Raw genomic sequence first — 7,731 nt, 5'->3', positions numbered from 1 at the left:
AGGTGTATAAAATATTATATACAACACAGAAAAAAGAAAGACTTTATATTTAACTTTTAAACTTTGATCTGTAACATATAATGCTTGTTTTATTTTGTTGTTCATATTATAACATTGTGGTTATTTTAAAAAACACAAACTCCAGGTAGTTTGAATACAGATCTCAAACATACCGCTAAATCTAATGTGTGTTTCCATATCTGTAAATGGAGCAGTGGCTATACTTATGTGTTATTTTTTCTGTAGATTGAGTTGATATAGGTAACTTAAATTTTCTGACACATAGTAGCTGTTCAGAAATGTCAGTCAGTCATACTAAAATTAGAAAGTTTTATTGCCTGATTATTGTTTATTGACATTTCATTGCTTATATAATTAGTTAAAAGCATTATTCATATTCTGTTAATCTTCCATATGTCTCACACTTATTTTGAAAATCAGGTACACATGTTGGAGAATGTGATTTAAAATGTTAGAACCTGATTTACATTAGATTTCCAATGAATTAAATATTGCAATCTGTCATTGAACATGTCCCTCATTAGGGTAAAAACATCACTTGTGACCAGACAAACTTCACTCAAACTGTCATAGATTAAGGAAGAGCATCCCTAAAAGAAGGACAAAATCACTAAAGTTTTGTTGTTTGCCAGTGTGCGGAATCATTATGCTTTTGATAGCAAAGCTATATAGTAACAAGACTTGATGAGCATGACCTAGTTAGTATGTGTCCTGATAAACAAATAACTTTGCTCCAAAACAAAAGCCATAAAATGTGAAGTATACAAAAATAATATTTAAAGAGACAAGGTAGAGTTAAAATCTAACATATATACTGCTATAATATATATGTATATATTGTTTTGAATAAAAAATAAAAGAAGAAATGCAAAAAAGATGCAAAATAAAATATGACTTCTTTAAAATTTTATATGCAATAAGTATGAATTAATGAATATATAATTTTATTTATTTTCTAAAATTAGGGTAAGTACACTATTTTTGGCACTTTATACATAATTTTTTATTTATCTTTTTTAAGTGAATAAAAACAATAATGTTAATAACTAATGCTTCTATGGCACTTACTCATTGCCGGACACTGATTTACATATACTTACTAGTTTAATCTTTCTAATAGTCTTAAGATTTCAGTGTATTAGGATCTTCTCTTTATACCAGAGGATATTGAGGAATGAGTAGTTTGAATAAGATGCCCAAACTCATACAGCGAGTTAATGGGCAGGGTTAGGCTTTGGTGAGCATTCTCACATATCATGACATACTGACATTTCTTGGCCATGAAAATTATAATATGCTCTATCACAGTCGGTCTATTGCTCTATACATATATTTGTTAGTTGTCTATTTCCATATCTCTAGCAATATTTCATTCATTTATCACTTTAAAGCCTTAAAGTCCCATCAGTGATAATAATATTCATATTTAGAAACAATCTATTTATGCACAAGCCCCTCTGGCACTTCCACCACATTTGAATATGTTGCTAAATATCTGGAGTATGTAACGACACAAACATCAGCACTACTTTGGCAATGACGACAGTAGATACTGCACAACCTCCTTCCGTCTGTGCCATTTTGGGATGTTGGTACCGGCATAGATCTGAGTTTGGTTTGAATTTTTAATGAATGAAATACTAGTGGTGAGGTTGCATCCAGCTTAAAGAAAATGTATATGATGTTAAAGGAAACGCTTAGCAAGTCCAACGCACTCTATGAGGCTTACTTCCTACTGCATGTATCATAGCCATATGAGTTCTCCTCTGAAGTAAAGATAAAACTTTTCATTCTATGGGTTTTCAAATGATCTCTTTCTTCATTAAAGCTCAACTTGAGAGAAGTTCACTTGAGCTCTGTGTGTCCAGGGAGGATGAGTATGGAAAGCATCCTGGAAAGAGTAAAGGGCCAGGAATATCTCTCTGTTTTTGCCCCTGCTTCTGGTAAGAAAAGTAAATAAATAAGAGGAGAAGACTTTTTAAAATATACATTTGTATTCATTTCAAAAAGGAAAGGAGAGGGAGAGAGAGATAGGAACATCCAAGGTGAGAGAGAATCATTGATCATCTGCCTCCTGCACACCCCACACTGGGACACTGGGGATCGAGCCCCCAACCCAGGCCTGTGCCCTGGCTGGGAATCCAAATGGGACCTATTTGGTTCATAGGTCAACACTCAACCACTGAGCCTTGCCGGTTGGGCAAAAAAGAGAAGACTTTTAAGAACTACTCTGCAACTATAACTTTATCATAAGTCATTATAACACTTTTTACATCCTGATTAATTGTGAAACAAATTTTAAATACAAATTGATGAGCAAAATTACTTTAGTCTTATTTTCCCAAACTGGCCCCTAGGTGTGAATTCAAGGGACACTAGGAGATATTTTTTAATTTCTGAGAAAAAAGAATGGCATCTTTGAACACCCACAACGACTACTGTTAGTTTTTTTGGACTTAACTGCTTTTAAACTAGAATCGTTAAGCATTTGTTCTGGTTTGGGGATGCTGAAAACGTTACTGAGATGCTGAGGGCACCATGAACCCAGGGACTAGGAGGAGCTGTCTCAGCACTCCCTGTGTTCTGTGATCTTGGACTTTGAGCTACCATGGAAATTAGAGCACCGATTTCCTCTTAGATTGCTGAACCTGAACCCAGCACATGTAGAGTGAAAATTCAACCTACAGCAACAAGGATCTTAACATGCTTTCCCAGTCATCATGCTGTTTTCCGAGCAGGCCAGCCTCATTAGAGAAAAAGCAAGAAGAAATTAATTGGTTCTTCTGACAGCCTATCTGCTTATTTTCTGTCAACAAAGGGTCAGAGGTCAGAAATCACTGCTTAGCATTTGCCTGTGCACGTCTTTATCCAAACATCCCCTCCCATTGCTCCCACCATGCTCCTCGCACGTCTTCCCCTCTCATCGTTTCTGTGTGTTTTCTCTGTACTTTCCTACCACGCATCTAACCAGATGTTTCCCTTTGAATTGATAGCTCTTCTTTCAAAGACAAACTATTTCTTTTGAGATATATTCCCCCATGCAGCACTACAGAAATACACTCCCCAACTCTGTGACAGAGCATACAGATGAGAATAATGGGCCCTGCCAATGAAATGTAAAAACCATCATCTCATCAGATCCATCTCTAATTACAAAGATTTCTCCCAAGAACCTAATCTTTCTTCGAGAACTATCATCTGCTCTTGTACTTTCAATAAATCTCCAATGCAGCTTTCGCTGCGTGTAATTATGCGACTTCTTGAAGTGTTGGGAACAGAATCCAGATGAATGACGACTCCTCAAGCCTAATGCTAAGAGAGCCATGTGCGCAGAGGATTCCCTGGTGTCACTGCCATGACAACCCACTCCACGCGTGCTGAAAGCCAGCTTTTGGAGAGGAGCACTTTGCAGTCCCACCGGCTGCTGCACTGAGAAGGAGAATCCCAATGCCTGTGGAGTTCCAAGTCTTTTTGTTGGTTTGTTTGCTTGTTTTCAAAATGGCCTTAGACTGACATAATGACACATGCCCCGAGACTGACTGCATTAAACTTTTTGCTCCCCTCTGGAAATGATGAGACTGAAAGAAAAAACATATTTAGTGTAAAACAAATGAACACAAAACAGAGCCAGGTTTTGTTTGCAATCAAGGATGCACAGGCTCGCCCTAACCGGTTTGGCTCAGTGGATAGAGCGTAGGCCTGCGGACTCAAGGGTCCCAGGTTTGATTCTGGTCAAAGGCATGTACCTTAGTTGTGGGCACTTACCCAGTAGGGAGTGTGCAAGAGGCAGCTGATCGATGTTTCTCTCATCGATGTTTCTAACTCTCTATCCTTCTCCCTTCCTCTCTGTAAAAAAAAAAAAAAAAAAAAAAAAAAAAAAAAAAATCAATAAAATATATATTTTTTAAAAAAGGAAGCACAGGGCTCATTATTACAGATGGTGAACAGTGTGTCTAAGAAGAGATTGCACAGTTCCTTAGTAAGACTGTGGAAGTTGTGCTAAGTGAGAATGTAAAGGACTATACAGGGAACTGAGAGTGAGCATTCTTTGAAAGAGGGACACTATCTGAGCATTTAGCTAATTTTAGAAATTATAACCTAATGATTTATAGGAATTAATTTAAAAAGTTAAATTCTATAAGTTAGGAAATAATATTAAAATAAAACCTAGCCTAACAGTTCTCTTATTTCAAAGGTTAAATAAATCAATCCATGCATACTGAAATAAATGTAAAAATCTCTTCCATTCAAGATAATGTGCTGCAAATGTATATAGTAGTTATATTTGGTGTTAGGGATGGTAGAGGAAATAAAGCTTTTACTTTATAATTTGATCATTACTTTCCTCTAATATTTTTAACATATTAATTTTTAATGTATTACACATTTGCAGGTCAGTTCGATTACGATTTATCTGTGTCTGCAACTTAAACTTTTTTATATAAAAATTATAATTACATGTGTGTGCTATGTGACTTTAGGTCAATAGCTAATCCAGATGAACTTTAATTTATTCTTCATTCTCTCTCATTGAACAGCCAGTTTTATACCAGAAAATCTTGTAAGTACTTTGCAAAATACTTAACACTCAATCAATCTTAGCTATTATTAGCTGACAGTGGTTGTTTAATGTGCACTTTTAATTTTTTTTTAAAATGGATACATATATACATTCCTCAATGAATCCAAAACAGGAGAACTATATCCAAAGATTAAACAATATTTTGCAAAAGAATATGCATTTATGCTTTTATGCTTTTATGTATTAAAATAGGGTAACTATCCCTATTATATATTCACACTAACACAATTAGGAATGTGTATTATGTTACATTTTATATATTTATTTTGAAGACTGAAAATAGGCCATATATGCATGTACAATAGGATATGGGAAAGAGTATATAGAATTGAAAATATTCTACATACTCTTTCTCAAAAAGCTTGCGTTAACTAGTATAAGTCAAATAGACTGAGGTTTCTTATTTGCACAGTTGGGAACATACTAGTAAGTTAAATCATCCATTTGATAATAAATAATTATTGTGTCCTCTCTTATCTTAAGAAATAATATTTCATTTCATTTTGTGCTTTGTAATGATTTACCTATGTCAGATCCCCTGTTAGAAAATATGCCCAAATATAAGATAATTTTACTTCTTAAAGAAATAGGTTTTCTAAGTAGATTAATTTTCTATATGTAATAATATGTTATTAAAAGTAATGATTATTTTAAGTACAGTAACATTATTTGAATATTTATTTATATAAGTTTGGTTAACAATTTTATATATGTAAGAAACAACCATGTAAAGATACATACCAAATGTTATTACTACTGATTAATTGGAAGATTTAACAGTATTAAAGTTTCAATTTTTTTTTTTGTGTGTGTGTGTGTGGAATGATTGGAATCAACAGGAGGAATAAGCTTTAGGGCATATGACTTAGGGTGGTTTATTTTTTTTATTATTTTTCTTTATTGATTAAGGCATTACATGTGTGCCCTCACCCCCCTGGTGTCAGTGTCTATTAGTTATATATATGCATATAAGTCCTTTGATTGATCTCTCCCCCTTATCCCTACCCTCCCCTACCTTCCCTCTGAGGTTTGATGGTCTGATCGATGCTTCTCTGTCTCTGAATCTGTTTTTGTTCATCAGTTTATGTTGTTCATATTATTAGCTGACATTGGTTGTTTAATGTGCATTTTTATGCACAGTTTGGTGGAAGTTTTGAAGACTTGATGCATATGTCTAGTGAGTCACCATTTTCAGAGAGGAGTTATGAGTCATGTATAATGACATGCTTTAGTTCATTTCAGCATCATAATGCCACATGCTGGTCAAGGGTAACAATTTTACAAGAGATCAGATAAATTCATTCAAATATGAGTAGAAGAGTCGAGTTTTCTCCTTAAAGTAGGGAGGGAATGTATGTGACATATTTATAATAGTCTTATATAAGCACTGACATTCATAAATAAGCATTTATATTGGAATTAGCATTGATTTCTTTAATAACAAATTAATAGAAAGAAATATAAGTTAAAATATGAATGCATATAGTACTGCACTTAGGTAATTTGAGTTGTATAGTAGGGGAAAGCTGAGATACAGTTATGAACATGTATTGTTTTTTGAAAATGAGGAACATTGAGAGAAATTAATATATATATTATATATTTTATATATATATGTGTGTGTGTGTGTGTGTGTGTGTGTTTTATCTAGAGAAAAGCAATAGGAAATTTTTCAATTCAAATATATCTCAACATGCTTCAAGACTCTGTGGATACATTTAATGTGAAGGTAAGGATGTGAACCATGTTCAGCACACATTTTATTTGTAGAACTTTTCTTTATCTGATTGGGTAAATCAGTAGTAATTATATAGGCTACTGCTATTTGCTGGAGTTGTCATAGAACTGGATTATAACAAAGTTCGTGTGTTCCAAGCCTTGTGGTTGAAATCTCGGTAGCTATGTGGGAGATAAGAGATCAACCGAAGGACTTGTATGCATGCATATAAGCATAATCAATGGATGAAAAACTCTGGGGGAGGGAGGGCATGTACGGGAGTAGGGGGGGAGGATTAGTAAGGTATGTACACATATAATACCTTAATAAAAAAATGAGGGGGAAAAAAACCTCAGTGGCTGTCAACAGATGCATGCTGTGCTGTTTCAGATGCTATGAAGGAGCCTGTGGCTTGCATTTTATCACAATCAGTGATAAATGTGGAATAGGATCATTCAATTATCTTATTTTTGTTTTTGCTGGAAAGGAACTCTATTCAAATGACTTTAATGTGCATAGTTACATATGTCTCTATGTATACATATACATACCCTGTTTCCCCCAAAATAAGACAGTGTCTTATATTAATTTTTGCTCCCAAAGATGCGCTCGGTCTTATTTTCAGGGGATGTCTTATTTTTCCATGAAGAAGAATATGGTACACATTTATTATTAAATGAAAATAAAGGAAATTTATTATCTGCATACAATATGGTAGTACAGTAGTTGTCAACACAAACCAGACAAACTGTGAATCCTACAGTATCAAGAATTTACTCATTTATTCAATGACAATCATGTCATCATCTTCTGGAACATCATCATAACAATCCAATTCCTGAATTTCCTGGTGAATTTCTTGTGGCTCCCTTTCTTTCAGAATCAGTGGACCAAATATCTCATGTTTAGCCTGGGGGTGGGGGGCTTATTTTCGGGGGATGACTTAAATTTCACTCAGAAGGAAACCTGTAAGTAGGTGTTATTTTCAGAGGATGGCTTATTTTCAGGGAAACACGGTAGTAGTGTATATTAGCTTAGGTCTAAATATTAGGAACATGTAGAAGTCCCAGTGGGGGGAAAAGTCATGTGTATCTTCTCTCTCATCCTAGTCCTAGAGCCTGTGAAGGTGAACCCACTGGGGCTGGCTTGGGGGAGAAGCGAGAAAGTTCCAGAAGGAACTGCCTTAGAGATCATAAGTATTTCTATGCATGGAAAAGGAGGGATTGAAATCAATTGGATTTTCTTTCCAATCTAAAGAAACATGGATAATGGAATCCAGCTATGGAGGACATATAATGAGATCCAATTTCTCAGAAAATGGAATTTTCAAATCATTGCTATCCCTCTTACCTGTTCAATTTAGCATACAATCATTTCAGCTTTTCTAAATAAAGTTCTATTTTAAGCTCAA

The 7,731-nt window shown here is 34.5% G+C and overlaps 1 non-coding gene across 1 annotated transcript; it reads left to right on the top strand.

Moving 5' to 3' along the window:
- Positions 1–7,384: 7,384 nt before the first annotated feature.
- On the top strand, positions 7,385–7,511 carry LOC118731027. The gene has a single exon (XR_004991730.1). It is a non-coding gene; the product is annotated as a small nucleolar RNA SNORD22 (small nucleolar RNA).
- Positions 7,512–7,731: the final 220 nt, after the last annotated feature.

This window comes from Pipistrellus kuhlii, unplaced genomic scaffold (genome assembly GCF_014108245.1).
Source record: "Pipistrellus kuhlii isolate mPipKuh1 unplaced genomic scaffold, mPipKuh1.p scaffold_m20_p_3, whole genome shotgun sequence".
Taxonomy (NCBI): domain Eukaryota; kingdom Metazoa; phylum Chordata; class Mammalia; order Chiroptera; family Vespertilionidae; genus Pipistrellus; species Pipistrellus kuhlii.
The sequence above is the reverse complement of the archived record's forward strand: the minus strand, read 5'-3'. Positions and strand labels throughout refer to the sequence as shown.